Here is a 10,362-nt window from a genome sequence, read left to right on the forward strand (position 1 = left end):
GTTTTTCTTTTCCTTTCTTAAAATTACAAATGTTTGTTTTTATCTACTTGAAAGGGAGAGAGAGGAGACAGAGAGAGAGGGAAAGATGATTGACAGAATTTTCATTGAGGGGTTCACTTCCCAATTCCTGCAACAGCCAGTGCTGACCTAGGTGGAAGCCAAGGGCCAAGAACTCCATCCAGGTCATAATAGTGGTATCTTCCCAGAAACAAGCCATCCTCACTGTGCCCTGACTGAACTCCTGACCTACAGGTTTCATGACCATAATGCAATGGTTATTTTTCAGCTCTAGAACTGGGGTGGTGATAGTAAGTTTCAGTATATGATAGGTCTCAATTATTATTATTATTATTTTTAGAAATTTTCTGACGGTCTTCTACTTTTTCTTACACTTTTTTTTTTTTGTACAGGCAGAGTTAGAGAGAGAGAGAGGCAGAGAGAAAGGTCTTCCTTCCGTTGGTTCACCCCCCAAATGGCTGCTATGGCCGGCGCGCTGTGCGGATCTGAAACCAGGAGCCAGGTGCTTCTTCCTGGTCTCCCATGCAGGTGCAGGGGCCCAAGGCCTTGGACCATCCTCTACTGCCCTCCCGGGCCACAGCAGAGAGCTGGACTGGAAGAGGAGCAACTGGGACTAGAACCTGGTGCCCATATGGGTGCTGGTGCCGCAGGCGGAGGATTAATGAAGTGAGCCACGGCGCCGGCCCTTCTTACACATTTTAGAAGCATATGGTAGGGACCAGCATTGTGACACACCAGGTTAAATCATAGTAACATCAGCACTCCAGATCAGAGTGACACTGGAAGATCTGGGTATTCCGCTTCAGATTTAACAGATGATGTGTCTTGGGAGGAAGCGGATGATGATCTACGTACTTGGGCCTCAGCCACTCATGTGAGAAACCTGGATTAAATTTCTGGCTTCATCTAACTCAGGTTTGGCTGTTACAGTCACTTCGGGGAGTGAACCAAAAGATGGAATATATGTCCCTCTTTCTCTCCCCCATCTCTCTGTCACTCTGCCTTTCAAATATTAAAAAAAAAAACCTAAAAAAAGAAATACAGTAGTCCCTAAATTTTCTTTTCTGTTACCATATATATACGTATATGTAATTTTATTGAGTTGACTTAAAAATTATAGCAGATTATAACATTGAGATATTGAGATTTTTCTCTTGAAAACCCAGATATTTCTTTCTTTCTACTCAATAAATATTTCTAATGTCTCTTAGTAAAAATTTAACATTTTCAATGACATAAATTCTGAACATTATCTATTAGAGGTATTCTTAAATTTTTTATCTTTTTTTTAAAAAAGTAGATTTGATTTTTTAGAGCAGTTATAGGTTTACTTAATAAACTTAAACTTTTTGTTAATCTATCAAGTGTATCATGAATAGAAATAAAATTTCATGCATGTGTCTTTTAGGATAATTCTATGCAATGTATATTGATTTCTCATTTATTCCTTCCCTCACACATACATAATCTCCTTCATTATCAACATCCTCTAGTAGAGGGATGCACTGGTTACAGAGGACCCTACACTGATACCTCCTTATCACCTCGAGTCCATAGTTTGCATGAAGCTTTACTCTTGATGTTGTATATTCCATGGATTGAACAAATGTATAATGACATGCATCATGGAAGACAGTTGTATCTTATCTTTTTATTACTATTGTGAGTTGGATATTTTCCTTTAATGTACTTGGATGTCCCTTTCTCCAAATTGGGGAAGATTTCTGTAATTATTTCACTGCATAGGCCTTCTATTCTTTCTCTCTTTTCCACAGCTTCAAAAACTCTTAAGACCCATATGTTTTGTCAGATATGTGGATGACTACACCTACTTGTTTTTGTTTTCTGTTAGCATGGAATCTTTTTTTCTGTCCTTTCCGTTTCAATCTGTGTGTATCTTTGTTGCTAAGGTGTGTATCTTGCAGGCAGAAAACAGATGAGTCTTGTTTTTTAGTCTGTGCAACCAATCTGTATCTTCTAATTTGATAGTTTAGGCCACTTATTGGAAGTCGTTATTGATAAGTAATGATTTGGTCCTGTCATTTTTTCAATAAGTATTCTTTTTGTTCTCTTTGGATTTCCTTTGTACTTTTACTAGGAGATTTTCCGCCTTCACGTTCTTCCCTATGATGACTATTTGCTCCGTTTCTGTGTGTAGTCCATCCTTAAGTATCTTTTGCAAGGCTGGACGAGTGGTTACAAATTCTTTCAATTTTTGTGTGTTTTGGAAGTTCTTTATTTATCCAAAATTTATAAATGAGAACTTTTTTGGGTTTAGTATTCTAGGTTAACAATTTTATTCTTTCAGAATTTGAACTATTTCTCTCCATCTCTCCTTGCATATAGGTTTTCTGTTGAGAAATCAGCTCTCAGTCTAATTGGAGATCCTTTGAAAGTAATTTGGCATTTCTCTGGCACACATTTTAGATTTTTTTTTCTTTATATTTTACTATTGAAAGTTCTACAATAATTTGTCATGATGAAGATCTTTTCTGACCATGTCTATTAGGAGTTCTATGTGCTTACTGCACTTGTATACATCTATCTTTTTCCAAATTAGGGAAGTTTGCTGCTATAATTTCACTGAATAGGTGTTCTTTTTTTAATTTTTAAAAATTATTTATTTATTTTTCACGTTTTAAGCTTTTTATTCAGTGAGAGAGATGTGATGGAGTGAGGTCCCTGTCTAAGAAAAAAAAGGACATCTGGATTCATATCCAGTACCAGGAGCCAGCCTTGTGGAGGAACACGTAGGCCAGAAAGCATGGGGCTGACGGCCCTAAGGCCATGCACCTGAAAGCATGGGGCATCAAGGGCCTGCAATGGCAAAAGAGGTAAAACGGAAAAAAAGATGCATAGGTCTTCTAATCCATTCTCTCTTTGTATACCTTTAGAAACTCATAAAACATGTGTATTTGGTCACTTAATAGTATCTCATAAGTCTTGAACACTATTTTTAGTTTTTCTGATTTTTTCTCTCTCTTTTTTTGCCTGAATGAGATATTTCTAAGAGTTTGTCTTCTAGCTTAATATTTTCACTTCTGCCTCACCAAGTCTATTTTAAGGCTTTACACTGTAATTTCTAGTCGACATACTGAATTCTTCATTTCTAATATTTCAGTTTGATTTCTCCTCAATATCTCTGTCTCCTGGCATAATTTTCATCATTGTTATGTATGAATTTCTTTATCTCATGTATTTATTTCTCTGGTTTTTGAGTAATCTTATGATCATTCTTTTGACTTCCTTTGCAGGCATTTCATCAATATCTTCGTCTTCACATTCTAATATTGAAGTATTTTGTTCCTTTTGGGGGTCATATTGTCTTCCTTCTTCAACTTTCTTGTATTTCTGTTTGTTTTTTGGTGTTTGTGTAATACTTGTTGACTTTCTTCTCTGATGGTGGTTTTCTTTGAAATACGCCTGTGTGGCTTAGTGGAGTATCTGCTCCTCCAGTGTATATTCAAGTGCATTTGCTGGAGCTCTGGTCAGTGTTTAAGACTGGGAAAAGAGTCCAGGGTAAAACCCGAGTTGAGCATGGTAGAGTTCCTCTATTGTCAGCAGAGAGGGAGAGTATGATCATGTTGACTGATGTGATCACAGCCTCACCTCCTCTCTGCCAAGATGATAAATGCCTGGAGTGTGCCCACAGCGGCTACACACCCTCTCCACATAGGTGCATGAACTGCACAAAGGGTCTATGCTGTCCTCAATGTAAGCATGGAATCTTTCGCAGTGACCCATGGGAAGCACTTAGAGAACTTGGAGCCTCTCAGGCCAGATACAGTGATTGCCAAGAGAGCCAGCTACAACTCGCATCCTATCATGTAGTCAAGGAATTCCCCTAATCACATTATACAAGGCTCTCACAGCCACAGGGAGCAAGGCATCCACTCTCAGCCCCTTGAGCCTGTTCTATCTTCAGCGGGAGCAGAGGCATTCCCAGAGCCAGCTGCCTGTTTGTGCTCCACCTTGGCGGTTTGAGTCTGGGTGCTTGTGGTAGAGCTGGTGGATGGGAGTGCCTCACCAGTCTAAGTGGGCAACCCCATCCCTTGCCAACCCTCCAGTATGGACTCAAAGTCAGTGGGGACCACGGGTTTATCCCTTCAATAAAATCCCCTGGCTGCAAGTGTGCATGAGCTCTAGCAGCCTCTACTTGCCTTATTAATATGACACTTCCTCCCTGCTGGTTTCTCATGCCCTTGTTGGGTTGGGAAGAAGACAATGTGTTCTCACTTCATGGGATTTGGTGGGAATCCTGCTGCCCACTAGTGCTCCAGGCCAGACTCAAAGTCGTGTGGTCCAAAAAGTTCTCCCTCAGGCAATTTTACCAGTGACTTGGGCTACCACAGACTCCTCTCTCACCTCGCTCCAAAAAGATGGCATCTCCTCCAGGCCCTTGCTGTGGGAATCACCAGTGGTGTCCCTGCTCCTTGATGTGTGTTCATACTGTTTATGCTGCTGCAGGTGTCTCTGACTTTCTGTAGAATTTTACTGCAAACTTCTTAACAACTCTTCCCTGGGAATGAAGTTACCTCGTTTTTCTTCTGTTGTTTTCCTGTAGTCAGAATCAGTATTTTTTCCCTATTCAGCCATCTTGGATCTTGCCCTACAAATAATCACATAATTTTCTCCTTAAATCTATTAAGGCAGTGAATTATACTAAAGGTTTTCCATTTTTGTTCATATATTTATGAACTGAACACATTCTAAGCTGTAAAGCACTGTTCCTGTTCTAGGTATTGGGACTATTGTGGCACTTAGGAAACATCAACTTTGAATTTTGTGGTATACATGTATGACTGTGACAAATTATTTTTATTACATTCCTGGGTTTTATTTCATTGAGAATTTTTGGGTTAATCTGAAACTAGACTGTCTGTAGTTTTATTTTTGTGCTATCAAAGTGGAGTTTTGGTATCAGTGTTATTTTGGCTTTAGAAAAACAATTTGAAGATACTATTTTATCTTTCCCAAGAGGGCCACTGTAAGAGTTTATTTGAATTAATTATCTATGTACGCAAAAGTATATGTTTAAGTGCTTCCATGAGAACAATTTGTCTTTTTATAGGGGAGTACAATGAGTAATGATAGTAGTAAATGTTAATAAGATAGCTCTATGTTATGTGATAATGTAGGTACTGATATGGAACAATATTAAAGATGTATTCTTACCTAGAAGAAAAGTCAGGCTACAAAACACAGGATTTTGCTTGTATAAAAAATGTTTGTTAAATGAGTGACTGGATAGATGGATGGGAGAATAATGATAGGTCTATATGCATGTATTTTATCAACACGATTATTTTTCAGTTATCTGGGCTCTAGAGAAAAATGAGCTTAGAAAAAACCTTGATTATGTGTCTTGCAGGGTTTGTGGTTATGAACATACTTGTTTCCTAATTCATGACATGTAGCATACAGAGGTGACAATGTCAAAAATTTTTCTTTGCATTCACAAGAAGGCTGTATTATCCAGTCTTTCTAGTGGTTATATTGGGCTTATGGAAAATGAGATTTTGCCCTATGTGTACTGAGAAGGGTTTCTTCACAACTGAGGGTTCCCTAAGTCAATTTGTAGACTGAAGAAAGATTTTAAGAAGTTGCCATTCTGAAAAAGGTAATAATGGAGATGTTTCGGAAAAGAGATTTGGATATAATTATTCTGGTTTAGAAACTTTGAGAAGAGTGGATTTGTGATTTCTTAGGGGAGAAATCTTACCTGGAACATATCTGAATTTGCAGAGTTGTCAAGGAATATTTTATAAATGTGAGACCATTAGCCTTCTCATGGGGTTCTTCTTTATGCCATCTAGAATCAGACTGGGACGTATTTTGAGATATTATATGTGTCTCTGAGGAATTAACTTGGAGGAAAGAAGGCATTTATGATTTGCTATTTGGTGTATGGCCAAGCTATTAAGTTTTTCCTTTAAAATGGAAATTTCTGGGTTACAAATTTAAACAAACTACTTAGAATGAAAGCACAATAAAATATTTGCAAATGCCCCATAATGACAAAAACAGTGAGTCATAATAAAATAAGACAACAAATAGTGAACAAGGCTCTTATTCCAAATACAAAATGTTCAAAAACCATAACTGAATCAGCAGATGGAACTTCATATCTCACAATGTATCTGAGAGGCAAGTAAAAATACTTGATAATAAAGAGATAAGGAAGAAGAATGAAAGAAGGCTAATGCGTTCTTTTTAAAATTTTTTGATTTTTAAAATTTATATAGGAACAAATTTCATGTATTTCATATATATAATTTTACGAGTATAAAGATACTTCCCATTGTACCTTCCCTTCCTTCTTCCCTCAGTCCCACTGTTCTCCCTTTCTTATTTTTCTTTTAATTTTTACAGTGACATACTTTCAATTTACTTTTTTTTTATTTAACAGAGTTAGACAGTGAGAGAGAGAGAACAGAGAGAAAGGTATTCCTTCCATTGGTTCACCTCCCAAATGGCTGCCACGGCTGGAGCTACGCCGATCTGAAGCCAGGAGCCAGGTGCTTCTCCTGGTCTCCCATGCGGGTGCAGGGGCCCAAGCACTTGGGCCATCCTCCACTGCCTTCCCAAGCCACAGCAGAAAACTGGAATGGAAGAGAAGCAACTGGAACTAGAACCTGGTGCCCATATGGGATGCCAGCGCCGCAGGCGGAGGGTTGACCAAATGAGCCACGGTGCCAGCCCTCAATTTACTTTATAATCACAAGCTTAAGCCTGTATTAAATAAAGAATTTAACAAGTAGTAAGTAGAAAAACCACTGGTCCTTAAGAGTATAGACAAGGGCTATAAACAGTAATCAAGTCTCAAAGTGTCCATTTTGCTCATATACTTTGATAATCAGACTATGTGTAGTCATAGGCTCAAGTCACTGGATTGAGGTATATGCTGTTAATAATATTGATAAAAGTAATAATGTGAACATATGTAGTTTAAGGCCTCTTCCTTTACCTTTTTAAAGGGCATTATCTTACAAGTTTTACTAAGTGGAATGTTTACTTTTCCTCTCTTCCTTATGACCTCTCTAGAGTGTTCCTCTAGGACATGTACCTATCCTACCATTGACGAATTGACTGTGGGCTTCCCACTTGTATCACCTGTCACTGGTTACAATCCACATGGCACATTTTTGTCTCGTCTCTGTGATAAACTGTGGAGAGATGGAGGGGTATAGTTACTCCCTTAGTATCCCTAAGACTAGCACATTAAAATGTGTAGATATGTATTTATTGCTTTACTGAAAGACTACTGCAATAAAAAGACAATTACAATATAGGAGAAAACAATAAAAGTCCTAAAAAAATTTGAGAAATTTTCAGGGTCTTGAAAGGCGTCTAAAATCTTGTACCCTTCAAAAGGACTTGAGTAAGGGCAGTCTCCTATTTATGATCTGGCGGGGTAAGGAGAGGAGAGCAATTCAAAGTCTTTTGGAAACTCCAAGCCTCTTGAGAATACTGCTTTCTTCCAATAGGAACACTAGGCTTAACACACTATTTGGCACCCCTGTTTGGGCCATACAATCTTGAATGAAAATATAACAAGAATATAAATTTTTAGTGTTATGCTTTTGTGTCAAACCTTGTATTAGTGAGAGAAGGTGGGAAGGAGAGGGTTTAGAGGGTTTTCCAATCTTATATGGAATAATGGTCTTCAACCCTCCTGTATTATAATGTTTATTTTTATTTCTTTGAATGGCAGTTGTCGGGGGGAGAGATCTTCTGTGTACTGGTTCAATCTCCAAGTGCCTCCAACAGCCAGGACTGGGCCATGTGGTTGCTAGGAGCCTGGAACTCTATCTAGGTCTCCCACATGGGTGGCAGGGGTCCAAGCACTAGTGCTATCATCTGCTGCCTCCTAGGACACATACAGGAAGTTGAATCACAATATTCTCATCAATAAACGCTGTGAGGACCTTCTGGTCTCAAACAAAAATTAGAACAAGAAGAATAAAGGTTATTTAGCTCTATATTTCATATGATCTTAATTGTAACTCAATAAATTCCCATTTGAAGTAGAATTAGACTGAACTAGAAGAAAACATATTGATCTTCTGATCTAACCATGCAATTTTATATTTGAGGATCAAAGCTAAAAAGAATAAGGGATAAGGACATATAATGGGATATACAGATATGATATGCAAATATTCTGATGTGAATTTGGAGTTCCTTTCTTGCTTCCTTCCTTCATTACTCCCATCTAATTTCTTTCCCTTTTTAAGACTTGTTATTTTATTGTTAAATTTTTATTTATGAGAGAGAGAGGGGGAGAGAGAGAGAAATGAAGATCTCCCATCTACAGGTTCACTCCCCCAGTGTCTGCAACAGCTGAGGTGGGGTCAGGCTGAAGTTAGGAACCTGGAACCAATCCAGGTCTCCCTCCTGAGTGGCAGGGACGCAAGCACTTGAGTTATCACCCGCTGCCTCCTAGGTTGACAACAACAGGAAGCTAGGATAAGAAATGAAGCAGAAACTGGAATTCATTCACTCCAATATGGGACATGGGTATCCCAAGTGGCATCTTAACCACTGTACGTAAGCCTGCACCATCCCAACTGCGTTTCTTTATTACCTCCCTGTACCAGCATGTTGCCTGTTCAAATATCAACCAGAGCCAAAAAGTAAAAATTCTTAGCACAACTCTTGACACAACTGTACATTTGCAGGCATTTGTGTTTTCAAACACCTCTTTAAAACTTGAAGGAAAGTAACATTTAAGAGATTCAAGAATAAAGACTCAAGAATATAGCTGAGAAAGAAGAATTTAGTATGTCTACCAACCATATTATTTCTTTATTGGTTCTAGAAACAGAAATGCCCTTTGCACTGTCCTTATCTTAAGGGGTGCTGAGATACAGTACTGTGGGCCTCACCTTGTGTAAACTAAGTTGGTTTTCCTTTCAGTAAGAGATCTCCCCTTACAAGGGGCCAGTCTTTTATTTCTATTTGCATTCTGAATACTTACCAAAGTGCTTGGAGAACTGGATATTTAAGGATTGTAGAGTTCATTCTATCTGAGACATTATGCTGGAATCAGAATGACAAGGATCTGACCATCAAGTCATGGAATTTAGGTCTTTATCAATTGCTTTCTGCATTTAAGTTTATTTGAATTCTCCCAGTCATTGATATAGCTTTATCTATTTTCAGTATATTTTAGAGATGTTGAAGAAAGAGACATGCAAAATGCACACATTTGGAAGGATCCTCTTCCTGAAGGGCATTCCCCCAAGTTCCCATTGTACTGTTTCTGTACTCCCACATTCCATTCCCATTGTCTGGGAATTTACTGGCAGTTGACCAACCATTGACAGTGCCCACCAGAATTCATGTCTGCATACCATGTAAGAGCTTACATTGCAGGATCCCATGCAGAAGGTTAACTTCTTGTTCTTGCTTCACACATTAACATGAAAGAGTATGCACCACTTGGCACAGTGATTCTGTGGGCTTAGTAGTGATTAGCATCCATTGCTCAAAAGATATGGGAGAGAAAATGAACACATCAATTCAACAAATATGTAACCCAGTTCCTGAAACAGCAAACTTGATTAGATTAGATTAGTTCTGGAATATCATGGTCCTGCTTTTAAATTCATGAGCCAACTGTATAATTAATGCATTCCCAACTAATTTTTTGACTGCTCATGTGCCATAAAATGTGCTAATTACTGCTGAATTTGATGGGAAAAAATCCAACCAAAACTCCAAACTGAATTTTTAGGATGTAGAAGAGGATTTGTAGTCACTACCTTAATAATGCTAACTAATTCAGGATAAATTACAGTGTTCTTGCTACATGTCAAACACCGTTTAAGGTTCTGGGGAACTATTTTGTGAACTAGGCAGGAGCATAACAACTTAGAGATGAGGCAGACATTTAAACCAGCAGCTATGAAAAAGTGTTATAAATGCTATAAAAGGAGAAAGCAAAGGGTGCCCGGAGGCACACAGGGACTGACTTCCTTAGAGGTAGGGAAGGTTTCTCAGAGCAAGGAATACATGCATGATGAATATCCATTAGGTTAGCATCTATGACTGAAAAGGCAGCCTTATGCAAAATTAAATTAGTGCATACTCCCATAAGGGCAGTATTTACTTTCCAATTTCAAATGGCTTACCCTATCTGCTGAAATAATTTGCTAAAAGTCTCTTAAGAAATATGTAATAGTAGGTTTTATACAATACTCCATTACATTGATGCTTTCATGATAAAACAACCCAAAATATGAAACAATTCATAATCTTGATTATCTTTACGACAGTGTGAATTATAATGGATATTTAAGACAGTGAATGTTTACCAGTAGAGAACATGTTAATTAAAGT

This window comes from Lepus europaeus, chromosome 5 (genome assembly GCF_033115175.1).
Source record: "Lepus europaeus isolate LE1 chromosome 5, mLepTim1.pri, whole genome shotgun sequence".
Classification (NCBI taxonomy): domain Eukaryota; kingdom Metazoa; phylum Chordata; class Mammalia; order Lagomorpha; family Leporidae; genus Lepus; species Lepus europaeus.